The sequence below is a fragment of the Arachis ipaensis genome, chromosome B7, assembly GCF_059453495.1.
Source record: "Arachis ipaensis isolate K30076 ecotype BB chromosome B7, ASM5945349v1, whole genome shotgun sequence".
In the NCBI taxonomy this organism is placed as follows: Eukaryota; Viridiplantae; Streptophyta; class Magnoliopsida; order Fabales; family Fabaceae; genus Arachis; species Arachis ipaensis.
In genome coordinates, this window is record NC_142442.1 from 92,496,266 (window position 1) to 92,510,669 (window position 14,404).

The 14,404-nt window shown below is 37.1% G+C and overlaps 1 non-coding gene across 1 annotated transcript; it reads left to right on the plus strand.

Moving 5' to 3' along the window:
* The first annotated feature begins 975 nt into the window (after positions 1-975).
* Positions 976-1,083, plus strand: LOC148553368 (small nucleolar RNA R71). Its single transcript, XR_015892759.1, has one exon. It is a non-coding gene; the product is annotated as a small nucleolar RNA R71 (small nucleolar RNA).
* Positions 1,084-14,404: the final 13,321 nt, after the last annotated feature.

Below are 14,404 nucleotides of genomic sequence, written 5' to 3' on the forward strand. Positions count from 1 at the left end.
AGTTGTAAACACAAGGGAGTCCTCATTCAATTGAAGGACTAATTCACCTCTGTCAACATCAATCACAGCTCTTGCTGTGGCTAGGAAAGGTCTTCCAAGGATGATGGATTCATCCTCATCCTTCCTAGTATCAACGATTATGAAATCAGCAGGGATGTAAAGGCCTTCAACCTTTACTAACATGTCCTCCCCTTCCTCTCCAGGTTCGGCCGTGTTGACTATGTCAATGGCCTTGCACTCTCCTTTTGGATTTTCTTCTGTATTGCTTAGGAGAGTACTAGGAGGGATTTCAGTGATCCTTTTACTCAGCTGGCCCACTTGTGCCTCCAAATTTCTAATGGAGGACCTTGTTTCATTCATGAAACTCACAGTGGCATTAGATAGATCAGAGACTAAGTTTGCTAAATTAGAGGTATTTTGTTCAGAGTTCTCTGTCTGTTGCTGAGTGGATGATGGAGAAGGTTTACTATTGTTAAACCTATTTTTTCCACCATTATTAAAGCCTTGTTGAGGCTTTTGTTGATCCTTCCATGAGAGATTTGGGTGATTTCTCCATGAGGGGTTATAGGTGTTTCCATAAGGTTCACCCATGTAATTCACCTCTGCTATTGCAAGGTTTTCAGGATCATAAGCTTCTTCTTCAGAAGATGCCTCTTGAGTACTGTTGGATGCAGCTTGCATTCCATTCAGACTCTGAGAAATCATATTGACTTGCTGAGTCAATATTTTATTCTGAGCCAGTATGGCATTCAGAGTATCAATTTCAAGAACTCCCTTCTTCATAGGCGTCCTATTACTCACAGGATTCCTCTCAGAAGTGTACATGAATTGGTTATTAGCAACCATGTCAATGAGTTCTTGAGCTTCTGTAGGTGTTTTCTTTAGGTGAATGGATCCACCTGCAGAAGTATCCAATGACATTTTAGCCAATTCAGATAGACCATCATAGAATATATCCAGGATGGTCCATTCTGAAAGCATGTCAGAAGGACACTTTTTGGTCAGTTCTTTGTATCTCTCCCAAGCTTCATAGAGGGATTCACCTTCTTTCTGTCTGAAGGTTTGAACATCCACTCTAAGCTTACTCAGCTTTTGAGGAGGAAAGAACTTGGCTAAGAAAGCCTTGACCAGCTTATCCCAAGAGTTCAGGCTATCTTTGGGTTGAGAGTCCAACCATATTCTAGCTCTGTCTCTCACAGCAAAAGGGAAAAGCATGAGCCTGTAGACTTCAGGATCTACTCCATTAGTCTTAATAGTATCACAGATCTACAAGAATTCAGTTAAGAACTGAAAAAGATCTTCAGATGGAAGTCCATGAAACTTGCAGTTCTGCTGCATCAGAGAAACTAATTGAGGTTTCAGCTCAAAATTGTTTGCTCCAATGGCAGGAATGGAGATGCTTCTTCCATGTAAATTGGAATTAGGTGCAGTAAAGTCACCAAGCATCCTCCTTGCATTATTATTATTTTCGGATGCCATCTCCTCTTCCTGTTCGAAAGTTTCTGAAAGGTGCTTGCTGGATTGTTGTAATTTAGCTTCTCTTAGTTTCCTCTTCAGAGTCCTTTCAGGTTCTGGATCTGCTTCAACAAGAATATTCTTGTCCTTGCTCCTGCTCATATGAAGGAGAAGGGAACAGAAAAATAATAATAGGGATCCTTTTTACCACAGGTATAGAGGATCCCCTGTGTGAGTAGAAGAAGAAAAGAATGTAATGTAAAGAAAGAAACACAAGGGTAAGGAGAACAGAGATGTGGGATGAAGAGAGGTGTTAGTAGATTAATAAATAAATAGAAGGAGATAAGAGAGAGAGAGAATTTTCGAAAATAATTTTTGAAAAAGAGTTAGTGATTTTCGAAAATAGTTTTTGAAAAAGGTTAGTAATTTTTGAGAATTAAAATAAAAAATTAAAATAATTAGTTAATTAAAAAAAATTTAAAAAGAGGGAAGATATTTTCGAAAATTAGAGAGAGAGTTAGTTAGGTAGTTTTGAAAAAGATAAGAAACAAACAAAAAGTTAGTTAGTTGGTTGAAACAAATTTGAAAATCAATTTTGAAAAGATAAGAAGATAAGAAGTTAGAAAGGATATTTTAAAATCAAATTTTGAAAAAGATAAGATAAAGAGATATTTTTGAAAAGATATGATTGAAATTAGTTTTGAAAAAGATTTGATTTTTAAAATCGCAATTAATGACTTGATTCACAAGAAATCACAAGATGTGATTCTAGAATTCAAAGTTTGAATCTTTCTTAACAAGCAAGAAACAAACTTGAAATTTTTTAATCAAAACATTAATTGATGATGTTATTTTTGAAAATTAGATGTAAAATTAAGAAAAAGATTTTTGAAAAATATTTTTTTGAAATTTTCGAAAATAGATAAGAAAAATGAAAAAGATTTGATTTTTGAAAAAGATTTTGAAAAAGATAAGATTTTTAAATTGAAAATTTTATTTGACTCATAAAAACAACTAGATTTTAAAAAGTTTTGAAAAAGTCAACTAAAATTTTCGAAATTTATGAGAGAAAAAGGGAAAGATATTTTTTTTATTTTTGAATTTTTAATGATGAGAGGGAAAAACATAAAAAAAGACTCAATGCATGAAAATTTTGGATCAAAACAATGAATGCATGCAAGAATGCTATGAATGTCAAGATGAACACCAAGAACACTTTGAATGTCAAGATGAACATCAAGAACTTATTTTTGAAAAAGTTTTAATGCAAAGAAAACATGCAAGACACCAAACTTAAAAATTTTTCATGTATAGACACTATGAATGCAAGAATGCATATGAAAAATAAGAAAAGACACAAAACATGAAAACATCAAGATCAAACAAGAAGACTTACCAAGAACAACTTGAAGATCATGAAGAACACTATGAATGCATGAATTTTTCGAAAAATGCAAGATGAGTATGCAATTGACACCAAACTTTCAACTTGACTCAAGACTCAAACAAGAAATATGAAATATTTTTTATTTTTATGATTTTTTTTATTTTTTTGGATTTTTGTGTATTTTTTTTCGAAAAAACATATAGGAAAAAGAAAATAAGGATTTCAAAACTTTTTTTTTTAAATATGAATTCCAGGAATCTTGTACTCTTAGTCTAAAGCTCCAATCCGAGGGTTAGGCATGGTTTAATAGCCAGCCAAGCTTTAGTATGTAACTCAGACATGCCACGGCTGACATTCCAATTAACTTGCCTCTATGCTGATGGTTGGAAGCCCCTATCCAAAAGAATTAGACATGGCTTTACAGCCAGCTAGGCTTCAACATGCTTCATGAAACTCTAGAATTCATTCTTAAAAATTCTGAAGAAAAAAATATTTTTGAAAAGATTTATTTATTTTTTTTTCAAAAACAGATGAGAGATTTTTGAAAGGTTTTTGAAAAATTTTTGAAAATAAAACAAAAAGAAAATTACCTAATCTGAGCAACAAGATGAACCGTCAGTTGTTCAAACTCGAACAATCCCCGGCAACGGTGCCAAAAACTTGGTGCACGAAATTGTGATTTCAGGAAACGGTGCCAAAAACTCTATACGCACGTCTTAATAAATTGTTTTTCATTCACAACTTTGATACAACTAACCAGCAAGTGCACTGGGTCGTCCAAGTAATAAACCTTACGTGAGTAAGGGTCGATCCCACAGAGATTGTCGGTATGAAGCAAGCTATGGTCACCTTGTAAATCTCAGTCAGGAGGATATAAAATAGTTATGGAGTTTTCGAACATAAATAATAAATAGATAGAAAATAAGGATAGAAACACTTATGTACATCATTGGTGAGAATTTCAGATAAGTGTATAGAGATGCTTTCGTTCCTCTGAACCTCTGCTTTCCTGTTGTCTTCATCCAATCAATCTTACTCCTTTCCATGGCTGGCTATATGTAAGGACATCACCGTTGTCAATGGCTACTTTTTATCCTCTCTGGAAAATGGTCCGATGCGCTGTCACTGCATGGCTAATCGTCTGGAGGCATCACCCTTGTCAATGGCTGCATCCCATCCTCTTGTGAAAATGGTCCAAATGCTCTGTCACAGCACGGCTAATCATCTGAGGTTCTCGATCATACTGGAATAGGATTCACCCTCCTTTTGCGTCTGTCACTATGCCCAGCACTCGCGAGTTTGAAGTTCTCACAGTCATTCAATCCCAGAGTCCTACTCAGAATACCACAGACAAGGTTTAGACTTTCCGGACTCTCATGAATGCCGCCATCAATCTAGCTTAAACCACGAAGATTCTGATTAAGAGATCCAAGAGATACTCATTCAATCTAAGGTGGAACGGAAGTGGTTATCAGGTATGTGTTCGTGGGGGAATGATGATGATTGTCACGTTCATCACATTCAGGTTGAAGTGCGAATGAATATCTTAGAAGCGGAATAAGTTGAATTGAATAGAAAAACAGTAGTACTTTGCATTAATCTTTGAGGAACAGCAGAGCTCCACACCTTAATCTATGAAGTGCAGAAACTCTACCGTATGAAAATACATAAGTGATAATGGTCCAGGCATGGCCGAATGGCCAGCCCCCATGAAAGTCTAAGATAGCATAAAACTGATCAAAGATGTCTAATACAATAGTAAAAAGTCCTATTTATACTAAACTAGTTACTAGGGTTTACAGAAGTAAGTAATTGATGCATAAATCCACTTCCGGGGCCCACTTGGTGTGTGCCTGGGATGAGCTTGAATGTTACACGTGTAGAGGTCAATCTTGGAGTTGAATGCCAGTTTGTAACGTATTTCTGGCGTTGAACTCTGGCTTGTGACGTGTTTCTGGCGTTTAACTCCAAACAGCAGCGTAGAACTGGCGTTCAATGCCCTTTTACGTCATCTAAACTCGGCCAAAGTATGAACTATTATATATTTCTGGAAAGCCTTGGATGTCTACTTTCCAACGCAATTGGAAGTGCGCCATTTTGAGTTCTGTAGCTCCAGAAAATCCACTTTGAGTGCAGGGAGGTCAGAATCCAACAGCATCAGCAGTCCTTCTTCAACCTCTGAATCTGATTTTTGCTCAAGTCCCTCAATTTCAGCCAGAAAATACCTGAAATCACAGAAAAACATACAAACTCATAGTAAAATCCAGAAATGTGAATTTAAAATAAAAACTAATGAAAACATCCCTAAAAGTAACCAGATTCTACTAAAAACATACTAAAAATAGTGCCAAAAAGCGTATAAATTATCCGCACATCAACGTCCCCATTGAAGCTTCCATTTCCTACAACATAGTTGTAACCATGCTCATAGCCAAAAGGATGAGAATTCATAGTGAAAGAGAAAATAAAAACAAGTATTAATAAGAAACAATGAGAACAAAATCCTAAAACTAACAAAACTTAACAAACAAATCAAAAATCAATCTATTTACAATATATACAATAGCCAACAATATAGCACCATTGCAATTCCCTGGCAACGGCGCCATTTTTGATAATAAGAATTGCTCGATGGTCTAGATTTTCTTCTTATAGAAAATAATTACTTCGTTGTAAGCATAGCTCCAAATCAACAAACAATTCTCACATAAAAAGTTTTTGGTTGTCACAAGGAACAAACCCCAAATAAGAAATAACCGAAGTATTTAGATTCCGGGTCGTCTCACAAGGAATTACAATGAAGTGTATGCTTATTGGCTATGAAGGGCGCAAGGGGGTTTGGTTGATAAAAGGGGTGATAAAATAGATGACAAGAAAAGTAAAGAGAGCAATTAAAGAAAGCAATTAATAAAGAGAGACATTCATGGGAAGTATTGAGATTATAGGCTTTCCATCCTAGTCACTAATAACAATAATTAACAAGAATTTATCTTATTTTGTTATCTCCAACAATGGAAGAAGGTGTAAGTTATCTTCCATGAGAGAAAGTCAAACAAGACTAGCTAATCTCAATCCAAATGTCCCAATCAACTCACTAATTAAATTAGCAAGAGATTGGAGTCAATGGAATTAATATTAACTAACAACTCTAGATCACCAATCTAAATTGGGTTTTCATGACTCAAGATTACCTAATTACTCTTTACAAGCCATGAATGCTCAAAGTCTACTCTAAAGCCCAACCAAGCATTTTGTCAAACACTTGGTGGGTACAAAAGGAAGGCATGGTAAAAGTGCAAGAATGATAAATCTACCAACTACCAATTGCAAGAAAAGTAAATTCACAACTCAATCATCAATAAAGAAAACATCAAACATCAAATTTCATTAAATGTAAACCAAATCCAACATGAGTATTCATAAACATGAAAGAAGTATAAAAGTAAAATTAACACTACAAACCATGAAAGAGTAGAAGCAAGAATTCACAAAGGAAATGAGATGAAATCATGAAATTCAACCTAGATCTAAGATGGAAATTTCCTAAGAACCCTAATTTTAGAGAGAAGAGGGAGCTTCTCTCTCTAGAAACTAACCTACATGATTCTAAGTTACAAACAATTGCTCCCCCTTTGCTTGGGCTTCAATTCTGCATGAAATAAACTCAGAAACACGTTGGATTTGGGCTTGGGCAGGTCAAAAATTGCCCCCAGTATTTTGCCTTTAAATGGGTCACGTGCGAGTAACGGCGCGTACGCTCCATGTGTGCGTGCGCGTCACTTGGCTATTTTTCTCATCCGCGCATACGTGCCATGTACGCGTACGCATTGCCATGCGATGCCACTTCTGTGGGCGCGCGCCTTGTACACTTCCGCGCCCATTGAAGTATTCCCAATCTTTGTTTCTTCATGCGTTCTCCACTTTGTATGCTTTTCTCCTCATTTCTTCCATCCAATACTTGCCTTATGAACCTGAGATCACTCAACAAACACATCAAGGCATCGAATGGAATTAAAATGAACTAAAATCACCAATTTAAGGGCCTAAAAAGCATTATTTCACATTTAAGCATAATTTAGGGGAGAATTACAAAACCATGCTATTTCATTGAATAAATGTGGAAAAAGGTGATAGAATCCCCTGAAATAAGCACAAGATAAACCACAAAATTGGGGTTTATCACCTTGCAATCAAACTTTGAACATACCATAATGAACCTAGGATGATGTTTCCAACCACTAACTCCCTTTTGCTCTTAAAGCCACAAAGAGCTCTAAGTTGCCCATCCGTCTCAAGCGAACCATATTCAAGTGGGATAATAAAGCATAGAGATGAGAGATTTACCCACTTGAATGAAAGAATGGATGAGAACTTAGGAAGGGGGACTTCCCCACACTTTGACAATGCAAGGTCTTCTCCCTTGTGGTCTTCTTTAAATTCCTTCACCTCTTGACAAACATCTTCATTTTCAATTCCTTGTTCACCAACCTCTTCTTCACATTCCTCATTGCTTAAGTCAAGTGTTGGAGGTTGTTCATTGGCCTCCTCAACATCAAATTTACAACAAAATAGGGATGATTCAACAATCTTCAACGAAACATCGGTTGTTGCAGAATCATCTTCAATAACAAGACTTGTCACTTGCTCAACTTCTTCCAATCCTTCACCACTTAACATATGCCTTGGAGGTTGCACATCCTCCTTAACATCACTTTCTAGTCCAATGGAAGAAGGCTCAATAAGATCATCAAGGGGATTGATCAATATGGACAAAAAATCACTAATGATGGAATCCACTTCTTGATCAATTTCCCTCAACTCTCTATCCACTTGCTTAACATCAATGACCTCAACTTCCTCTTCTTAACGCAAATCATGCTTTAGTTCCTCTTCTTCCCCCTAAAGCACCAAATTCACTCCCTCACTATGCTCCTTGGTTGCTTCTCCACATTCAACAATGGGAGTGCCTTGATCGCATAGGCTTAGTCAGGAGGAGACCATGTTGCAAACGGCTTCCGCCATGGTGGCAAGCACGGCTTCTGACTTTATGAACTCCTTTTGTGTCTCTTCTTGCCTTTGGGGGTAAGAGCTAATATCTCTTTGTTGTGCTAGCTTGAAGGCATGGAAAGACTCATCCATTAGTGGTGATATGGGAAGAGAGGGTTCTTGGGAGTATTGGTGTTAGAATTATGGTGGTTCCACGTATGGTTCATATTGCATATAAGGTGGTTGGTATGGTGGATAAGGATTGGGGTCATATAGAGGTGTTTGGTGATAAGGGACATGACGAGTGGCAGAAGTTAGACCAATTAAGAGATTATAATATAATAGAATAGCGTTGCGAGTATAGCTCTTAACCAGCAAAAATCCGCCTCATCGATTTGGAAAGGTTGTCACAAAAAGTTTAGAAGAAAAATACTAGGAGTTTGAGTCCCAGGTCGTCTCCCAACGAGTTGCTAGAAATGATGCTAATTTATTAATGAGAAGTTTCCAAGAGAATTTGAGAGTTGAATAATGAGCAATTAAATAATTGTAAATTAAAGCAATAAAAATTAAAGGAGATTTGTAATATTCTAAATAAAAAGCCTTGACTGGGGGAATGATTAATCGGAAGTTCTATCCTTGTTGGGATCTCTTAAGTGTAGTATCAAAAAAGATTGTTGTTTTCACTTAGTTAACCCTTACTAAATAAAGGAAAGTCAAGTGATTGAGCTAGCTCTTATTCACAAATCCTAGTCCTCTCCCTTGGGAAGGTCTAGCGTTAGTAAATACAGAACTAGCCAACAACTTCTAGTTTAATCATCACTTAAGCCTTCCAACTCATGTGTCTCCTTTTAATTAACCCCAATGTAAAGTAGGGGATCTACTCCATTGACATGAATATAACGCTTGTAGAAATATAAAAAGAAGACATGATGAATTGAATAAAATAAAGCTTTGAAAATTTATTAAAGATAAAAGTAATCCTTTTTCACTAACAATCCATGAAAATAATCCAATTACCTCTCTAAACAAGAATTAAGAATATGGAATAAATAAAAGAGTAAGTAAGGAAACATACTAGAATAGTATCTTCAACGGAGGTAATAACTCTTCAGTGTCCAAAAGCAAAAGCAATAAACTTGGAATGTAAAGAGAAACTAGAGGAAGAGTAATTCTCTCTCTAGATTCATATCTAAAAACCTAAAAACTATCCTAATGAGAATATATGAATGTGTATATCTGTGTCTCGAGTCTCTGCATGTTCCCTAGCTTTATTCTGTGTTTCTGGGCCGAAAACTGGGTCAAAACGTGGCCCGAAATCACCCTCAGCATTTTTTGTTAATTTTGCAGATCGCGCAGGTCACGCGTACGCGTCGGTCACGCGTGCGGGTCATCTGGCGAATTTCCTTGTCATGCGTACGCGTCGTCCATGCGAGTGCGTCATCTTGCAGAACTCCATTCCACGCGTCCGCGTCAGGCACGCGCACACGTCGCTGCAATTTCCTCATTTCCGCGCGCTCGCGTGAGCCATTCGCGCGCGTCGGTGCTCGCTGGTCATCTCCTTAGTTTCTTGTGTTCTTTCCATTTTTGCAAGCTTCCTCTGCATTTTCTAAGCCATTCCTGCCCTATAAATCCTGAAACACTTAACACATGGATCACAGCATCGAATGGTATAAAGGAGAATTAAAATATACTAATTAAAGATCTCTAGGAAGCAAGTTTTCAATCATAAAACAATACTAGGAAGGGATTATAAAATCATGCAAATCATATGAATAAGTGGGTGAAGACATGATAAAAACCACTCAATTAAACACAAGATAAATCATAAAATAGTAGTTCATCAACCTTCCCACACTTAAACATTAGCATGTCCTCATGCTTAGCTTAAGGAGATAAAGTAAATGAGTAGGGAAAAGTGAGACTCATGCAATGCAATGCAACATATGTATATGAATGCAACTATATGCTAAGATGAGTTTGGCTACTTGGTTAAAAGTAAATAAGTTCTTCAAGACAAATTTAAATCAAATATCACTAATTAAAATTTATACAGTAAAAACAAGCAAACTTGTAAGAAGACAGCTCATGAAAGCAGGGAACATAGAATTAAGCATTGAACCCTCAGTAATGGTGTATATGCACTCTAGTCACTCTAGTGTATAGGGTAATCACTCTGCTCTTCTCTAATCATACTTTCTAAACCTTGTTCTTCACCAAACCAATCAAAAAGTATTTAATGTACCAATGCAAACATCATGAGGTCTTTTCAAGGTTGTAATGGGGCCAAGGTAAAGGTGAGGGTATATATATGGCTAAGTGAGCTATAAATTGAATCCTTGATTAACCTAAGCTCTTACCTATACATATACTCCTTATATTTTTAGATTCATGCCTAGCTACCCAAAGTTTTCCCACTTTTGTATTACATATTAATGCGTCAACTTTTCTTTTAACTTTGTATCACACATGCATTAATTTTTTCATTAAACTTAACATTGGGGTAATTTTGTCCCCTTATTCATTTATTTAATCACTTAATTACTTGAATATTTTTTGATTTTTTTTGAAGAATAAAAATAAACATAACATTGCCAATGCACATGGATTTTTAATTTTTCTAGTTTCACATGAGTAGGTACCCAAATTCCCAATATTTTATCATGACACATTCCCTTATTAACCCATGTTCCCACAATTTTCCCACACTTAATTGACACACAATTTCTATCTTAAGCTAACCAAAGATTCAATTTGGGGTATTACTTGTTTTTCCGCTTAAGGCTAGTAATTTGGTAAAATATAGAACAAAGGGGATTTAAAAAGGCTCAAAGTGGCTAGCAAAGGTAAATGGAAGGGTATGCTATTTGGGATAAGTGAGTTAATAATCAATTAATGGCCTCAATCATATGCATGCATATAATATATTAAACATTGGACATATAGGATGGAACAAAATAAAGATTACAATCATAGAGAAGCAAACACACAAAAATAAAAATTTTTTTATGGTTAAATAGTGTAACCATGTAATTAACCTCAAATCTCACTGGGTTGTGTGTTCTTAGCTTTAAACTATGTTCCAAATACAACTTCCAAACAAGTTTTAAAGAAAAGTTTTTATTTAAATTAGTGAAATTTTCAAAAATAGGGTCTTAAAAAGAAACTTATTGTTTTTCAACTAAATAGAACATGCATGCAATTACCTATTACTATGCTATCTATCCTATCTTAATAAAAGAAAAATAACTTATTTATTTATTGGTATTATGAAAGAGAAATTACCTCCGGAAGTCAGGTACTGACCGACCTCCCCACACTTAAAGCTTGGCACCATCCTCGGTGCCATCAGTCAGGAACAAAGGGGGGCTGGTAGTAGCGTCTCCACAATCGGGACCGTCATGGCTCCCTGTACTGGTAAATAAAGTGGAATCCGGGGTGTCTGGGTTTTCTTCAGGTGGGTGGTTACCAACAAGTAGCTCATTGAGGTATGTAAATCGGCGCTTGTTACGGCGCTCTCTTCGCTTTCCTTGTCGGTCAAGCCGGTCCAATTTCTCAATTATCTGATGGAGTAGTTGGTTTGTTGAAGGTGCTTATGATGTTGTAGGAGAAGGGATATCTTCCGCTGGTTCTGTGCTCTAGTTGATAGTGGCTGTTGGAGGTTTGATATACTTTCCGTTAGGGACATATTGATCATCCCGTGGAAGCAGGGCCTTGGTGTCCCTAGCTCTGTAGGAGACTCCGACTACTGAGACTAGATCTAAAACCAAGGCGGGAAAAGGTAGGTTACCTGTAATCTGTACGTGTCCCATAGCATGCCGAATGTGTCTACGTAAATTGAGGTGCTGGTCTGTAAGGATACACCAGAGTAAAACAGCCATGTTTGTAGTGAAGGAGGACTCGTGAGTGCTCAGAAAGACGTAATGGGACATGATCTGTGCCCATACTTGAGCCTCCAAGGTGAGTGCTGAAGCCAATATGCTCTTAGGTCAAGATCGATGGTATCCATAGATCCATTTGCTGCCAGGTTGTGCTATAACTCTAAGAACTGTGTCCCAGTCAAATTGGTGTGTCTGGCGCTTGAAAAAGGCTTTTTGGAATGCGTCCAATCCTTCTGGAGCGGGGGAAGATCTAAAGCTCGTTGAATGGCCTCTTTAATTCCTTAGTTGCCGCCTTGTTGATTGTATCCTTGATTCGGGCGGTCATAGAAGTTATGAGTAGCTGCCACAGTGTTGTCTTCTTGTTGGAGTTGTGGGTATTCATCAGTATAATGACTATAATCAGCACATATTCCATGTACTCTTTGTGGGACTAGCTTTTGGCTTTAGTGTAGTGGGGGAGGTTGAGGTTGTTGTTGTTGGTTCAACTGCATTTGCTTCAGTAGGTTGGTCATTTCACATATACTCTGTGTAAGAGCAGTAGTTTCACTGCTAGAGGAAACCACTGCAACAGCTTTTGAGTGGCTGTTCCTGTGCCTGTGATTTCTGGTAGACTCAGCTAAGTCGCTGATTAGTTGCCATGCTTCATCTACGGTCTTGTACTTCTTCAGAGAACCATTACTAGCACCATCTAGTGTAGTTTTATCCCTAGACTTCATGCCTTGAGTGAAGTAACTGATCAACAGTAACCTATCAATCATGTTATGGAGGCATGCATCTAGAAGGTTCTTAAAGCGCTCCCAGTACTCATAAAGAGTTTCTGATTCTCCTTGAACAATGTAGGAGATATATTTCTTCAGTCTGTTTGTAACTTCAGCTGGAAAGTATTTTTCCAAAAATTCTCTTCTTAGCGTATCCCAGTTGGTAATAGTTGCTTTAGGTTGGGAGTAGTACCACTCCCTTGCCTTTCCCTCAAGAGAAAATGGGAAGGCGGTAAACAAAATAGAAGTTTCATTTGCACCATGATGCCTTACAGTAGAACAGGCTATCTGGAAATCCCTAAGGTGCTTGATAGGCTCCTGAGCATGTAAGCCATGAAACTTGGGCATCAAGTAGATCAATGCAGTCTTCAGCTCAAAATCTGCAGCCAGAGTTGGATGATGCACTTGATACGGCTGCAGTGTAAAATCTGGGGCACCAGCTTCCTGGAGAGTAATGCTCCTAGGTGCTGCCATGTTATCTGCATGTGAATCAACTGAATCAGTAGTAAAAGAGCTTGTTTCTCTCTCAGATGGCGGTTCAAATTTACCTTCAGATGAGACTGGTGAATCGATAACAATCACTTCACCACCCTCTGAGGCTAACCTGCACCGAGCTCGCCTAATTCGTGAAAGACTTCTTTCAATTTCAGGATCAAATGCTGCTAAGCTCGGATTAGACAGTGAACGCGTCATTCAATGAAAGAAACATATAGCTCATGGTAATAAAATAAAAATAAAATATGCAATTAAAATTAAAAATATGTACACTAATTAATAATTTAGCACACAATTGCAACTCCACGGCAATGGCGCCAGAAATTGACGAGCGGCAGAAGTTAGACCAATTAAGAGATTATAATATAATAGAATAGCGTTACGAGTATAGCTCTTAACCAGTAAAAATCCGCCTCATCAATTTAGAAAGGTTGTCACAAAAAGTTTAGAATGAAAATACTAGGAGTATGAGTCCCAGGTCGTCTCCCAACGAGTTGCTAGAAAGGATGCTAATTTATTAATCAGGAGTTTCCTGAGAATTTGAGAGTTGAATAATGAGCAATTAAAGAATTGTAAATTAAAGAAATAAAAATTAAAGGAGATTTATAATATTCTAAATAAAAAGCCTTGACTGGGGGAATGATTAATCGGAAGTTCTATCCTTGTTGGGATCTCTTAAGTGTAGTATCAAAAAAGGTTGTTATTTTCACTTAGTTAACCCTTACTAAATAAAGGAAAGTCAAGTGATTGAGCTAGCTCTTATTCGCAAATCCTAGTCCTCTCCCTTGGGACGGTCTAGCGTTAGTAAATATAGAACTAGCCAACAACTTCCAGTTTAATCATCACTTAAGCCTTCCAACTCAAGTGTCTCCTTTTAATCAACCCCCATGTCAAGTAGGGGATCTACTCCATTGACATGAATATAACGCTTGTAGAAATATAAAAAGAAGACATGATGAATTGAATAAAATAAAGCTTTGAAAATTAATTAAACGTAAAAGTAATCCTTTTTACTAACAATCCATGAAAATAATCCAATTTCCACTCTAAACAAGAATTAAGAATATGGAATAAATAAAAGAGTAAGTAAGGAAACAAACTAGAATAGTAACTTCAACGGAGGTAATGACTCTTCAGTTATAGGGACTTGCTTCTGACGGACATAGACAGACTGCATGGTTGGCCTGTGAAAATTGGAGTAAAATTCAACTACCCATGAAAGGTTAACCTACCGTGGCTGTCTCTGTAGGAATCCCCATTGTCTTTGTTCAATTCGGGGCTCAACAAATTCAGCAATTTTGGTTGGGAGGATGAGAAGGTATTCATTATTATAGTTCCTTTCAGCCAAGATGGGGAACATCTGCTCACAATAGCGGTCAGTGAACCGCGCAGTGTCCTTTGCTGGAAAGGCTTTCTCTTTTTCATCAACTTTGATGATCCTCTTG